The sequence below is a fragment of the Eptatretus burgeri genome, chromosome 3 (assembly GCF_056783735.1).
Source record: "Eptatretus burgeri isolate ZD-2024b chromosome 3, Ebu_testis_v1, whole genome shotgun sequence".
NCBI lineage: Eukaryota > Metazoa > Chordata > Myxini > Myxiniformes > Myxinidae > Eptatretus > Eptatretus burgeri.
The window spans coordinates 32,250,195-32,267,038 of record NC_140963.1 but is presented as its reverse complement, the minus strand read 5'-3'; the positions used below and the strand labels follow the sequence as shown (position 1 = coordinate 32,267,038).

The window sequence follows — 16,844 nt, the reverse complement described above, 5'->3', positions numbered from 1 at the left end:
TCAATTGTCGATCTATACAAGACCCCAACCTTACAGATCTATGCTCAAAGAAAATGTCATATTGAAACGAGAACACCATGACAAAGACCAGCAGTATATTGTTGCATATCATCTGACGAAAACTTACAATATAACCATAAATCTGTAAAACTAAAGAGCATTGTTTTGATATAAAAGTGTGAGGCATTATATATTGTTGTATAGGAATGTCGGCCCTTTGCCAGAAACACTGTGGGATCTTTCATATCCACCGGCAACAAATTGTGGCAGAGGATATACCAGCTTAATGTCTCATCCAATCGACAGTTTGCTCGTAGATGCAATTCCTGCCTGTGAATACTGCAGTGGCAGTTTATAGTCAGCTCAGAAATCAATATGAGATAAAAATGCAACTGACAATGCAATACTGTACTAAGTTGTTGTATTGTCAAATAAGCTCTTTATATAAAATAAATGTGTCGCTGATCCAATCCAATGTACCCTGTCCTCTGACAGAAGATTCTGTCTGTTTGATAGTCAGTTCAAGGGCAGGTTTTTGTACTGCCAAAGCAATTTAATGGCAAGGATAGTACTGATTGATTGGACATTGCCTTCCCAGTAGTATTCAGGGAAGAAGCATCAGGGCAGCAGTTAATATGGATGGATGGAGGCCATCATTGTCACATTTGAGATCAGAGCCGTCTCTCTCGACATATCTAGAGTTGTCGATACAGTCTGGCATCCTCCCGTGCTTTCCAAACTCTCTGCTTTTGAGATCCAAGGCTAACTCCACACTTGGCATACTGACTTCCTCTACTCTCGAAGCCAAAGTGTGGCTCTCAATGGAATCCTTTCATCTCCTCTCCCTATCAAGACTGGAGTGCCCCAAGGAAGTGTTCTCGGCCCAGTCCTGTTCCTCATCTTCATCAACGATCTCTCTGACATTCTGGAAAATCCTCTATCTCTTTGCTGACGACTCCTACCTCTGCCCTGAGATCCCTCATCCTTCAAATGGACAGGCAGCAGCCTATTCGCTCTCTTCAGACCTTGACAAAATTGCAAGCTGGCAAAACACATGAGATATGTCTTTTAATGCTGAGAAATGCCTCACACTCACTCTCTCCACTTTCTAAATTGTCCAAAAAGACCATAAGACAAACCCTCCCATATTCTTTCTGAAGAACCCTCTTGAAGAAGTTTAGTCACTCAAACTATTGGGTCTCTTGGGCAAACCACATTTCAAAGTTGGCCTCCAAAGCCAACAACTGAACGGGCATCCTCTGTCATGCAAATTCCTTTCTTGGCAAACATGAACTCTTATCCACTTATAAGGTCTTCATCTGCAACTTGATGGAATGTTGCTCTGCCATCTGGGCTGGCACCCCTGCCTCACACCTTGCTCAATTTGATGCTGTGGAAACGAAAGCTTTTAAGATAATTGGAATCTCTGATGACGAAGCTGAGTCCATAGGTCTATCACTTTGCCATCACCGACATGTTGGTGGTCTCTGTCTTCTTCTGCCTCCTTTCTGGTCTTGCACCTTCTGCCCTCTTCATATTTTGTCACCCTAGGTTTTTGCAGGGCACATATGGTCCACAATCAACCCCCTTCTCATGGAACTCCCAAAATACAGAATCGCTGCTCACCTCCACTCAATTGCTCTTCTTTTTTCCCATCTGGGGTGGTAAGTGGTAAGTATTCCATAATATTCCTGACCTGGGCCTACACATGATGCAGGTCTTGATGGGTCATGCAGTGAGACACTTTTATGAAAGTGCCAAGCTGGAGTAGTAATTTTTATGGCTTGAGCTTCTGGTAAATGGTGACCTCCATGATGTTAACAATGTACGGCTAAGGGATGGTGGTCACATTAAAAGTGACAGGCTGTTGGCACTTATCATGTAATCACTTGACACTCCATCACTTGGACCTCAGCTTGGTACAATGATGGTACATCTGAAAATTACAGTCACCCACCACGAATTTTTTTTTTGTTCTTGCCCCTTTCAGTGCCCATTATTTAACGTGGAGGTATAAATGAGGGTATGTGACTATTAGCAGGATAGTTTATATGGCCGTCAAGTAATTTAATTCAGCACTTCAAAGATTACTCCTTCTAAGCAGCATACCTCAGTTTATACCTCATATCCTGATGCTGTGTGAACTGTGCTTCCCCGCCGATGGACCTCTGCTCGCTTTTACACGTTGCTGTGTTTGAGCCTGGGGAGCAACTACTGAAATCTATCTGTCCGGGTTCTTCCCGACATCTTTGTTCTTTGTTCTTTTCACATTTTTTTTCTTCACAATTCTCTTTTCATTGTAATCCTTGCTGTTTCTTCTCTCTCATCTCTTTTACCCTCTATTTCTCTCTTTCGTTATCTATCTCTCTAAGGAGAATTCTTGCAGAATTTTTCTCTGTAAGGTTCACTTGGCTGCGCCTGGATGGGTTTGATGGTTGTGGAGTAGCAGCTATGCCTGGTGTTGACTCAATGGTTAGGGTGGTGGACTTGGGATCCCAGGGTCCTGAGTTCAAATCCTGCTCGGCCATTGAATTAATACCAGGTGGGGTTGACTCAGCCTGTCATCCTTCCCAAGGTTGGCAAAATGAGTACCAGCTTGCTGAGATGATTGAGCCATTCGAGTATCTTGCGCCAGATTCGGAGAGGCGACCCATCCAGTATTGTGCCCAACAACCCAGGAGACTGCTCCGGCAGCACCGACGCTCTGTACGGAGTATGGTCCCAATAGATGGATGGATGGAGTAGCGGCTGAAACCTGAATCCTATCGAAGTTCCCCCTGATGACTCCATCTTTGCTCTTTACTTCTTTGAGTTCCTTCTTGGTCTTCCATTTGATTTCTATTGAGTCTGTCCTCCCATTGTGATTGAAGAATAAAGGATGTTATTGTTCAGGTAAGTTTCATTCATAATATCTGTCAAGTTGCTGATTGACTAGCCCATGATAAAGTTCTCACCCAGCTGTTCAAATGAAAATTTTCAGGGCCTGGGCTGAGCTGCCATTAGTTATCACATTCATTGTCTTGCGCTGCTGATTTCGCTCTTCGTCCTGAAAAAAGTTGTTGGTGAATTTAACAATTGACTAAGTGGCTTGTGAAGCAGATCTAACAACAAAGTGTGGAGTGTTGCTGTGTTTTCAGCAGAGCATACAGGGTAGCCTCTCCTTAAAGATCATTAATGAGCCAGCTGGGGCGTCTTGCCAACATGTTGCAAGTTGGGAGTTGAGAGAAAAACAAATGTTGTGATTATAATTTATCACACGATAAATAGCATGTAAGGGGTGATCAGCTCATCTGTTTCCTGAAGTCAATGACTGACTTTTAAAGACTACACAGCATTATTTTTTTTTAAAAATAATAGTTAAATTTGCATCAATGCTTATAATGATTACTTAACTCATTGGGGAATGCAAATAATTATCCAAACTCACTGGGAATGCAAAAAAACTACGTTGAAACCGGCTACCCTACTATCAGTACATTGCCTTCTTCCCCTCTGTCACCTCACTCTTCCATGAGTGTCAATTTGAGATTATAAAATAAGGTAAATTATATGTAATTATGCTAAATCTATAAATACTTCGATGGATTCCAAGGTGACCCCAAAAACAATGCGTCAATGTGTGCTGCTGGAAATCTATGGGGGCACTGCTAAGGGATGGTGATAGCGGTGCTCATGCAATTAGCGGACTGAAATAATGATCGAATCACAATCAAGTGCACAGTTACGATCAAAATCGCTGCACAAATTGTACCTTTTGAAACCCAGTTAAATTCAGAGAAATAGACTTTTCAAACTTTCAAAAGTTGACAAAGCTTTCCAGTCGATATTGATGATAAATTCTGCAACAACTCGTATTTTTTTGTTTCAAATCATGTGATATCATGTCAGTTTTGCGCTAAACCCAAATGTAGAGTTGAGTTATCTCTCCACAGCAGGGTTATGATTGCACATCAATCACAACCAATTGTTCAGAGTTGCTATCAAGAATGTAAACATCGAGTTTACTGTACAGCATGCCAAATAACAGTATAGGTGAATACAGAGAGAGAGAGAGAGAGAGAGAGAGAGAGAGAGAGAGAGAGAGAGAGAGAGAGAGAGAGAGAGAGAGAGAGAGAGAGAGAGAGAGAGAGAGAGAGAGAGAGAGAGAGAGAGAGAGAGAGAGAGAGAGAGAGAGAGAGAGAGAGAGAGAGAGAGAGAGAGAGAGAGAGAGAGAGAGAGAGAGAGAGAGAGAGAGAGAGAGAGAGAGAGAGAGAGAGAGAGAGAGAGAGAGAGAGAGAGAGAGAGAGAGAGAGAGAGAGAGAGAGAGAGAGAGAGAGAGAGAGAGAGAGAGAGAGAGAGAGAGAGAGAGAGAGAGAGAGAGAGAGAGAGAGAGAGAGAGAGAGAGAGAGAGAGAGAGAGAGAGAGAGAGAGAGACAGAGAGAGAGAGACAGAGACAGGAGAGAATAAAGAATAGAAGAGAAAGACAGGGAGAGAGGGAGAAGAAGAAGAATAAGAGAAGACAGGAGAGAAAGAAGAGAGGAGATACAGACACAAAGATACCGTATAACCATTTTATCATAAATAACCATCTCATGGCCACAAATTAGAAAAATGTGGATATATTTTCAAAACAACTCAGGAATGCTCCCCTATCATCTCTCAGGATTAGAGCACATTGCACAGGCTTCGGCACAGGCCTTGCCAGCACAACAGCTTATATCAGCAGAAAGATATATTTTTAAAACACAGACATTACCAACATTTCTCAAATTTGAGTCATACTTTCTTTCTCGGTTGTGGACCGGCATGCCCAACATGCTTGATCATCATTCATATCATTGTGACTCACTTTGAGAAATCACTTTTTTGGACCACTAATATATAGTTACACAGTTTCTCTGGTCGAAAATGTTACTTGAATGTCAGAGGCAATTTTAACCTTGAATAAATAGTCACAATAGGATGTGCAACCTTTATATCAAGATGGCTTTGAAACATTGTTCTTGGCTCAATGACATGAACAGATTATTGTTCCTAATGTGTACTGACTGTAACTCCACTTTCTAAGTTTAGCCAGTGAAAAGAAGCCATTGATGCATGACTATTATTTAAAAAGGGGAAAGGGGAAAAGAAAAATGGGGAATAATCTACACCAACAAATGTCAGTGTGTGTCCATCAATCCATCAGTCAGTCAGTCAGTCTGTCCATTCACCCATCTCCTCCATAACTCCAAAATCATGAAACCTAGCAGCCCCAAACTTTGCATGCATACGAAGGGAACTGTAAGGTGATGCATGAGTGATAATTGGGTTTTTGTGTTAATTAAAATACACATTTTCAAGATAATTAACAGCCTTAATTAATTATCCTTTATCAAGGTGTATCCTTGGTCACCTCGCTGTCCCTCTCTGGGGTCTTAATTCACCATTGTTTTTTGGCCTGCTCAACAATTCCTTGACTTGGAACAGGCCACAGTGGTTTCTTAATGATAACATTTATACATGTCCAGAGACGCCAGCGTTTGTGGCATTATTTCATTTCCACAGATGCAATAACCTCCAGAATCTCTTAATCTGAGCCGAATTTCAAAATTTGAGCTTCTAGCTTGACTTCAGCAGCAGTTCTGCCTGATAAAAAAAAAGTGTTGTTTTGTCAAATTCAGACATTGCTTGACATTCTGGGCATCTCTGGGTGCATGTGGTATTTATATGACCAATTGGTGACCGCTAATCGCTTGCCAAGCCTGCCTTTCCTTATCAACCATTTTGTTGGAGTGCTTGTTTGAGTGTGTAAGCCACTTGGTGAGTGCTATAGAACTTGCTTGGTTGTTTGTTCCCACGCCGTGGCAACACACGGCAAAAGTATTTGCACTGTCACTGAATATATCGATCAACTTGAACAAAGTTCAGGCCCTACTCACCTGCATTTGGCCTCGCCTTGTCATGTGATCCCGTGGGCAGTGGCTCAATCGCTGAAAATGTGCAATTTTATTTAGACGTTTCCTCTTTTTGTACGATCTTCTTTCATTTTATGACCCGTCATTTCGACATCAATAGTTACATATAAAATAAAATTAAACGTTTCATTTAAAAAAGTTTCTTCAACTGTTTTGTCGGAGTGCTTGCTTGGAGTGCTCTTCAAGCTTAGATCTCTATAAGCTTCCATTGTGATACCACAGCGAGGTTCTCCATGGGGACATCTCCAGAGTTAGGAAGACAAAATAAATGAGATGATTACAAAGAGTAAAAAATGTTTTTGGTTCTTACAAAGCAATGAATTGCCACATCACGGTAGGATAGCCGAGAGGTACACATGCTCACTCTAAGCTGTCTAGCCTGGGTTTGAATCCTAACCCAGCTATAAGCTGTCATCCGAGTGTTTCACAGGCAGGGTAATTCATCAGTGTGTGTGCTGTTTCTCAGATTGATGTTCAACTGAATATCACATCTGACAGAATCCCCCCTCCCACTCTTCACTCTATCCTCACCTCACTCTTCCCTCCCCTCTCTTCCCCCTCCCCTCTCTCATCCCTCTCCTCTCTCAACCCTCTCCCTCTATCACCCCTCTCCATTTCCATCTCCCACCCATTTCCCTCTCTATCTCCCACCCCTCTCCCTCACTACCTTTTCTCTACCCTTCCTCTCTCTCACACGACTCTCCTTCTCTCTCCCCCCCCTCCCTCACACCTCTCCCTCTCTCTCACTCCTATCCCTCTCTCTTCCACCCCTATCCCTCTCTCCCTCACTCCCACTCCCCCTCATCCCCCAATTCCCCCTCTGTTAAGGGGACTGTTAAGGACTGATGGTTTTGTTTGAATATAAAACGGCTTCCCCAAGGTGTAGCATGGATGATTCAGATTCGGAGTGAGCCGACCGAAGGGTTACAAAGGTTGCTCCATGTGTGAGCATGCATGCAGGCAAGCAGGCCTTTGCCAGGTAGATCGTGTGGGTTTTCAATGCTCCCACTAAGTTTTATATCGAACCTGGTGGTTAAAAAGAAAATGTTGCTGTTTGGGCACATTTTATTGCCCTTCCATGCTCCTCCCCTCACACTGCCTTCCCTCCCCCTCCCCTCCCCTCACACTTACCACCTCCCAAACCCCTCTCCTCTTGACCCCTGATGGACATTGCCAGATGGTCTCCCCATGCTGTATTAATGTGCTGTTTTAACGTACCCCATTTCATTCAATCCTGTACTACCCCCTCCCCCTTCAACACAAGTCCAACTACCAAATGCAAGTCCAGAACCCCCTCCCCATTTCCCCTACTCTCTCCCCCATCCTCCTCGCTCCTACCCCCTCCCAGAGTGTATCGCGATGTTTGATGAGGCATGAGGCATCGCTCCCCCCCTTCACTCCTCACTCTTCCCCCCTTCCTAGCTCCCTCTTTCCTCACCCCTCCTAGCTCCTCCACCCCTCCTCACTCCACCTTCCTCATTCCCCAACACCTCCTCGCTCCCCTTCCTCCCTCCTCCCTCTTCCTTTCTCTCTCTCCCTCTCCTCACTCTTCTGCCACACCCCCTTCATATACCTGTCAATGAAGCGATGGGTTGTATTAGCCAGTGATTAATAATTAAGAGGAAAGAAAAAGAAACATATATGAACAAGTGGTTCCAGGCAGAACAAATCCTGCCCATTTTGTAATTTTGACCGATGACAATGACCCCCAAAACTTCGGACCCTAACGATCTTCACAAATATGCATTTTTCACTATAGTAATGCGTAGGATTATAAATGAAATAGAATAAGGTTCACTATAAGCTTAGTTTGAAGTAAATCAGATCATTTTTGGCGAAGTTATGAGCAAAAAACGATTTTGATCTTTTCGTGACCTTGACCTTTGATCCAATTGGACCCAAAAGTTAATGGGGTCGTCCAAGGTTCATTGCCCACCTGTGGATTAAATTTGATAGTGTTTGCTAAAGCCGTTTTGCCGTAAAGTTGCTAACAGACAGACAGACAAACAAACAAACAAGCAGTCATAGACTGGTACTTATGAAATCGTCAACTTGACCTCTGACCTTGTCTAATAAAAGCTGTCTCGAGAGAAGGTAGCGACGCAAACCAGGAGTTTCTACGATGATTCTGTATCAAACCATCAAAAATCGAATGTTTTGGATGTTTGACCTCACTGTGACCTTGACCTTTGACCGATTTTGACCAAAATCTAATCAGCGCTAGCCATCACCCTCCTGAATCACGTGGTGTAATTTGACATTGGTAGCTTCTTCCGTTCTCGAGTTATCTGTACCAAACCATCAAAAATCGAATATTTGACCTCACCGTGACCTTGACCTTTGACCGATTTTGACCAAAATCTAATCAGCACTAGCCATCAGCCTCCTGAATCACGTGGTGTAATTTGACATTGGTAGCTTCTTCCGTTCTCGAGTTATCGTGCCCACAAACAAACAAACAAACAAACAGAAACGGAAGGCATCAATATACTTACGAAATCTTTAGATTTCGTAAGTAACAAACCGGACGATTACAATATCCCGCTCCCTCCCTCCGGGAGGGGGGGGGGATAATTATAAGGGCACTCCGTAGAGCGTATACCTCTGCCACGTAATGCCTGATTCAGTAGAACATTTCGGGCCCACTAATTTTTTGAAATATTGTTCCTTATATCATTTTTGGCCCAATCTCTCAATGGTGAAGAATTACTTTAAAAATTAAAAACAAATCTCATATCTGGATCCGGATTTGGATCTTCACCAGAATCGAATCAATTTGTCTATCAAACACACAACCTGTCCAACAACTTTCATCTGAACCCGTCCATAGCTTTTTGAGATATCATGTTCATGCTATATATTGCTTTAGCCCTATCACACAACGGTGAGGAATCACTTGAGAAATTACCTGATCAGGATTGGGATTCGGATCTTCACCAATATTGAATCAACTCGGCCTTGTCACACACCAAACGTGTCCACCAAGCTTCGTCCAAATCCGTACATAACTTTTTGAGATATCGTGCTATGTATTAATTTGGCCGCATCTCTCAATGGTGAAGATTAACTTTAAAAATTGCAGTATGTGGAAGCAGATATGGATCTTCTCCAAAATCTAATCATTTCAACCTTGTCACACACCCAATATGTCCACCAAATTTAATCTGAATCCATCCACAAGTTTTTGAGATATCCTGCACACAAACAGACAGACAGACAAACAGGGGTGAAAACATCACCTCCATCAACCTTTAGTGAGAGGAGGTAATATGTTCCCTTCCAAGAAACATAGGAGGAGTTGATGAAGCCCACCTAAACCTGCACTAGTATTGCTTACCTATGTTTGTTTGTCCATGCTCTATCCTTGTTAAATGCTGAGCATCAAGCAAGGAAGCAACAGAAAGTTGATGTTCTAACCATTATACCATTGAGCCTGGTTAAGCTTCGGGTTTTTTTCCTACCTCTGGGCCATTGAGAGTGTTTCGGGGCTACTTTAAAAATAACATGTTTTTAAAAATAAACAAAAATAATTGTTCTTTTTCCACCCTCAAAACTGTCTTATACTGCAGCATCACAGCTACAAAAGTTGTGTATCGCAAATCTAAGGAATTTACAAAAGCTGATGATCCACAGATGGATTCCTTTAATTGGAGAAATATCTCATTTCTGGCAAATAAACAGTAGCTTTGGGTGCTTTCAAGTCATCTTTGTTTAAATACTTCTCTATGGCATGCTGAAAATCAGGAAATCATCTGGCAAAGTAATGATTGGCTCAGAATAAAAATGTATGTTTTGTATGGCATGCATTATTAAGGACTATCACAAAGGAGACATTACTGGTGATATAGCAATTATAAATGATAAATGAGCATTTGTCCAGGTTTTGTTTTATGAATAGAAAGTTTGCATTTTTAAACAAAAATGAATTTTTTTAATATAAATGTGATAAGGATAGAGCTAAGGCTGTGAGGTGAGAAACCAGAAATAACAGCAAAACGATGGAAGAAGTAGGAGGAGGAGATTGGAACCATACTCTGTGCAGTGTTGGTGCTGCTTAAGCAGTCTCCTTGGCTATTGGGGACAATCCTAGTCAGGTCATCACTCCGACACAGTATACCGGCATGCTGGCACTCATTTTGCTGACCACAGAAAGATGACAAGCCGAGTTAACCCCACCTGGTATTAATTCAACAGCTAAGCAGGATTCAAACTCAGGACCCTAGTATCCAAAGTCCACCACCCTAACCATTAAGCCAACACCAGGCATGGAAGAAGCAGGCAAGGAATATAAATAAAAAAGGAGCAAGGGAGGCAGAGGCAGATTAACATTTTTATGGCCCTGTGCACCAAAAAATATTTAGGCCCAAAATGACTGAAAAAGAAGACTGATGTTTCGCCCAAAAAGAGGACTCCACGTTATTTTCACCCAAAAAGGCCCAAAAAGAGGACTCCGCGTTATTTTCACCCAAAAAGAGGACTCCGTGTTATTTTCGTACTCGCTTAGCCTATGTTGCTTTAGACTTGACCACAAAAAATCCAGAGGAATTCCTATGTTTTATTTCCTTTTTCCCCATGGAAAAAATGCCATGTTAAGGTGTTCCATTACCAAGCAGCTTGCTATCGCTTGCCAAGCCAGCCATTCCTAATTAACCGTTTTGTTGGAGTGCTTGCTTGAGTGATTAAGTCACTTGGCAAGCACTCTCCAAGCTGATTGGTAATGTAACACACCTTACCTAGCACTTGCAGGGGTGTGTTCAGTTACCAAGTTTTTATTTTCTTATTTTTCTTTACAAATAGACAATGCTCGTGGAAGAGCTAAAAGTTTATTGTGGAGTGCCCGCCAAGTGGCTTCAGCACTCAAGTAAGCAGTCCAACAAAATCGTTGATAAGAAACGGCTGGCTCAGCAAGCTGGTTGGTAATGCGACACACCACAGAACATATGCGAGACCAAGGATCCTTTTATGGTTCTGCCGCTTGTGTGATGAGAAAAAGTTAATTTGGGGTGATTTTCACCATTTTTGCCATTATTGAGTTGTTTTTCGCTTTTCATCACAGCTGGGGTCATTTCGTTTCATCCATAGGATAGGTTCTCTGATTTAAAAAAACTGCAACGTTCTGCCATGTGCACGGTTTCGGTTGTTTTGTGATCGTACAATAAATTGTAGTGTGGATTTGTTAAACAATATCAATGTGTATTAACATGAGGAATTATACAAATTTTATTACGATTATTGTTGCATTTGTAAACATTAAACGTTGTTATTATTCCACTTGCTTTCTCTACTAACCTCACCCCCTAATTTTGTAACAGTCCCGTACAGTTAAACATCAGGGAAAACATGTTTTAATCGAATCACTATGTCACAGTGCTTTCTTTCCTTGAGATGGAGCATTCCCTTTGCACTGTGTTTATCACCACTCACAATTTGTTATGATTTGTCGGCAAAGTGAGGCCCCACTCTCGGGGGCCCCATCTCAAAAGATTGTGAACCACAAATGGTCGTGTGGGGCCCCTTTCAATTTCATGGGTTGCCTGGTCCTCACCCTGCCTCTGCCTGGGGTCCACGTTGAGCTTGGGGACTTGGGCACGGGCTTCGCGAACTCTAATATTCTATATCAGACATCTCTAATATTCTATTCTATATAGACGAAAATATTCTATATCAACACCAGGAGCTTAAAATAAAAATATGGAGGAGCTTGAAACTATCATTGGTCATCAGGATGATAATATAGTTGCAGGGAGTGAAACTTGGTTTCATGTGTGGATGTACATGTGTGAGAAAAGAGTAAATGGGAAGAGGTAGAGCAATCTGGGTAAAAGAACATAAAGTGACAATATTACACGAGGAAATGAGGTGGAGGATTCTGTGTGAATGGAGTAAGGACAGTAAAGCATTCCAAAGATACTCTTACAAGGATCCAGGAGTGAGGAAAGAGTTTTATAGGAAGCTCTGAGAAGTCATGAGACTGAAAGGTCAAAGGGGAAGAGTAATGATTTTGGAATATTTTAATCTCTCTAATACAGGTTGTATTTCGGAATAACGGAAGGGTAGGGAAGAGGAAAATGTCTCGATTTCATCCAGCATTTTCATTTAAACCAACATTTCATGAAATATTTTTTATTTAAATCCAACATTTGATTAAACACAACATTATTTTATTTTAAAAAATTAGAAAATCATGAAAACCTTCAAGAGGCAGGGCAGCATTAGACATGTTTTGGGGTTAAGATCTGTATTCCGTGGATAAAGTGGAGGTAGGTGAGCATCTTGCAGACTCGTGACCACAATATAGTTGAGCAATGCTTTCATTAACTGTTAGAATTTGGTACAGAAGAGTAAAATATTGGGATTTTGGCAGGGTGGATGTTTAAAGGACAAGGAGAGAGTTTGGTGTAATGGATTGGGTCAGGCTAATAGGAGGAAAATCGGTATCAGAAAAATTGGCAACCTTTATATACCAAATAGGCAGAGAGCAGAGTCATGAAAGTCCAGAAAGGAACAAGGTTGAAGACAGAAGAGACCTGGATGATTGAGCACAGAGGTTAACAATTGTATTAGGGATAAGCAAAAGGCATTTAAGTGGTATAACTCAGTTGGAGAGCAGGGCAGATTGGCATACACCAAAGAGTAAACTGAGCCTTGTTAAAAAGCAATTGTGAAAAAGCAATGACTAATTGGGTGGATGAAGGGTGTGCAGTGGATGTAATCCTGCAATACTTCCACAAGGCATTTGATAAGGTACCACATAAAAGCCTGTTACTGTATGTCATGTTACGACTTCCATAGTCAATGGTATAATAGAATGAACATGAAGTAGCGATCACAGGATAATGAATGTAGAGAAGCAAATTTTATTGAGAAATGGCTTAGCAAAAGGAATCAAAAGATTTTTTGAGTAAGAGGATGTCAGATTGGGAGGTTGCAAGTAATGGAGTAGCTCAGGGATGAGTACAAGGACCATTGCCGTTACTAATTAATATCAATAGTCTGGATAATGACAATCATTCAGTTTCCAGGGAAAATTAAATCCATCCTGCAGGGCTCAAGTTCTGCTGAATTGAATCCTTTCGGTGGTTCTCCAACCGTGGGAGGGAGTACCATTCTCGGTTCACCTGTGGTTGGCAATGTGCTGCACAGCACTTTTTTGTTGAAAAAAAAGGGACTGATTTGTATCATAACAAACAACTCAGATTTAAGAGACACACACCGCAGCTTTGTGCGGCACGTTTCTGGCCTGCTGGAGGGAAAGGCATGGCCGAGCTAATGGGTGGTGCTTGTGATGCTGTGGGAGAGAGGGAAGGCATGGCCTCTAGAATGGGTGGCGCTTGTGCCACAGAGACAGGAACTGAGCTTTCTATATAAGACATGTGTATATATATATACATATATATATATATATATATATATACATATATACATATTTATTTATATATATATATATATATATATATATATATATATATATATACATATATTTATTTATTTATATACACACATAAAGACTCACACACATCTCTCACTTGCAACTGGAGGGAATAGCCAATCGACTTTCACCAAATCAACGAAACCCAGGTGGCTAGGATTATATAAACAATTGACCCCTCCCACACTCCTCCAGCCAAAGAAGCTGCATGCTTGGGAGTCTCATTGGAATGCATTGCTGTCTGTGCTATCGCTGTTGATTCGCCAAAAAGTGATGAGACTGGTCCGGTAGCTGAGGGGTGTGTAGCATTGGGATTCTCATATGTGTACTATGTGTGAATGTCTTTATAGTTGTTGAGGAAATCTGGGAAGGGTTCGAAAAAACATAGCGCTTACCTCGTGTGGGTCTTCTTGGGTTGCTTTTGCAGCTTCTTCTGCTAGAGGAGTGTGGGAGGTGTCAATTGTATATATATATATATATATATATATATATATATATATATATATATATATATATATATATATATATATATATATATATATATATATATATATATGTTGTGGGTGTGTATGTAGCGCAGATGCATCGCTTATCCGCTGTGATATTGAACAGTGAATTAGGCAAGATGGAAGGCTGGTATTGAACAGTGCAATGACAAATACTCTCAAGAAAAGCTTAAACAAAAACTTAAATATCAGAAATAAAACTGTTTTCCATGCCGCCAGATGTGATTCTGAAGTGTTAAGTTCATGCCGAGAGGGTCACAAGCTTTAGGCCGATTAGTTTCCAATGCTTGGATGCCTGAGCTCTTTCGCACTTCAGAGCTGACCACAAATTTCCTTTTCCAAAGTATAATTCGAGGTTGAAGTAGTTTGTCTGACAGAGGGATGCTTCAAACGTGTATAATACTCACACACAAATATGCATTTTTTAATCAGTTTGCATGCACAATGCAAAGAAACCTTCCACAATGTTGTTATTAAATGATCAGGTTTGTATATTTATTTATGCCTTCAGAATTCCACGAAGATGAGGCAGGTGTTTGTGGCTTTCATTGTTCAAGAGTGCTGCATGCCTTCAAAATCAGATTAATTATGACCTAGAAGGGCACTCTGTAAAGTGCATACCTCCGCCACATCATGCCTGATCGACGAGAACACATCGGGCCCAATACATTTTTTCAATATAATGTTATATATTGTTTTTTGGCCCTATCTCTCAATGGTGAAGAATCACTTTAAAAATTAAATAATTATCGTATCCAGATCCAGATTCGGATCTTCATCAAAATCGAAACAATTCGTCATGGTTGCACATCCAACCCACCCACCAAGTTTCATCCGGATCCGTTCACAACGTTTTGAGATATTGTGCTATATATTAGTTTAGCGATATCTCTCAATGGTGAAGAATCAGAAAAAAAAAATTCTCAGATCTGGATCCGGATTCGGATCTTCACCAAAATTTAATCGATTCTTCATCACACACCCATGAATGCATCAACCAAGTTTCATCCAAATATGTCAACAACTTTTTGAGATATCGTGCTATATATCGTTTTTGGTCCTGTCTCTCAATGGTGAATAATCACTTAAAAAGTTCTAGTAGCCAGATCCAGATCCGGATCTTCACCAAAATCTAATCAGTTTGTCCTTGTCACACACGCAACCTTCCAAACCAATTTTATCCGAATCCATCGAAAAGTTTTTCAGATATCCTGCACACGGACAGACAGACAAACAGTCAGAAGGGTGAAAACAAAGCCTCCTTCCCCTTCCGTGGCAGAAGGAATAAAGACATGTTCTCAGTTCACGAAACACTAATTTCGGCAAATTATATTCTCTGAAATCACACCCTGCATCCAGCACTCAACATTAGGTTTCATATTTACGAATTGTTTATGCTTCTCGTTTTCCACTCATTGGAGTACCGCAGTCTTGGTAAGAGGAAGGTAGAACAAGAGCAAGAATTGCTTTTCAATACATGGCCCCGACCGATGTGATATTTCTAAGTCCAAAAAGGGCATAACTGAAAAATTGGCAAAACGCCCTGAAACTTGAACTTGTTCTGTAACTTATAATAAAGCCATGTACCAAGTTTCAGTTGAATATGTTAAAGAGTATAGAAAAAAAATTCTAAAAAAAACCACAGGTGGGACGGATGGACAGAGAGATAACAAACCTATAGTCTCCTCCGCTGAAACAGTTAGAGGACTAATAACGTGGGACAAGATGTCATTAGCTGGAAAGGTTGGAAAAAATGTCCTTCCTCCGAGCATATAATAATATATTGCCTTACAAGGAACTTTTGATACAGGAGGAGGCCATTCGGCCAATCAAAACCTGTGCCATTGTTACCAAACTATGGTTGTTTTAACATGCTTGATCTTTTATAAATGCAGAGCATCAAGCAAGGAACCAGCATAATACCATTTTTATTAAAGTCTTTGGTATTACTCAACTGGGGTTCAAACCACCAACCTCTCAGACTCAGCTGACACTCCAACCATTACACCACCAAGTCTGGTATATCTCATCCTTGGTCCTTTAATTCAGTATACCAAACATTTTGCATTTCAAAACATATGTCAACATGTCATCATATCAGCATTAGTACGATCAGCCACAGTCCTCCGATGTGGATGTTCATGATACTGAACGTCTAACCAGACTTGGGATGTGGTAATGAGAGTGGAATAGGGGGATAGGGTTGGGGGGGGGCATCTTTCCTCACTTTTGATATATGAGGCATCAAGCCCCACCGTAATCTCAAGTCAGGTCATGGTAAGAAGCAAATCAAGCTTGTTTGGAAATCAAGCTCGTATGAGTATGTTCGCATCATCCATTTGCTACAATTGAAGGGCATAATAAGGAGTGTGCGGTTTGTGTTGTCCTGCTCTATCTCACATTCCAAGCGATAATAATGAATAATACTCGATGAGGCAAAAAATGATCACAACCTGCATTTATTGAGCTTAATTATTTATGCCTCGATGTCCTTCAAATGTTTTTTGTGTTGGAAGAGGTGGAGATCAGTTTTTTCTTTGCCATCAAAAAACACATCCCCTCGCAAAGCAAATCCAGATCAATCGATGCATAACATGTTATAGGAAGCAAAACATTCCTTAAGGCTAATCAGATATTGCTAGACATGACCTTTCAAAATAACTCAGCCCAACAACTTCCCTCAAAATTAGGAATAAACGGCTTTGACCTCGCTTTGCTCGGCCTCGGCTAAATTATATATAAGAGGAAAAGTATATCAAAGAGCACCCAAACAACAACAATGACAGCAGCAACAGCAACAACAACGTGTTAGCAAGACAGAACATCAAAGTCTGGTGAGTTCTGTTCTTCACCAGAACACAGCATTACAGGAAAAAGGCTAGAGTGGCACGGGAAAAAAGAAAACGAGATATCAACCGTGCGGGAGGTCACACCTGCCATTAGTTCTGTTGTCGGGATGATGTTTCAGGGTCC

At 41.2% G+C, this 16,844-nt stretch overlaps 1 protein-coding gene across 4 annotated transcripts in view; it reads right to left on the bottom strand.

Moving 5' to 3' along the window:
- LOC147029638 (voltage-gated inwardly rectifying potassium channel KCNH7-like) overlaps nt 1-16,844 on the bottom strand; it is a 415,871-nt gene that overhangs the window by 252,260 nt on the left and 146,767 nt on the right. The gene's annotated exons all lie outside the window — the stretch shown is intronic.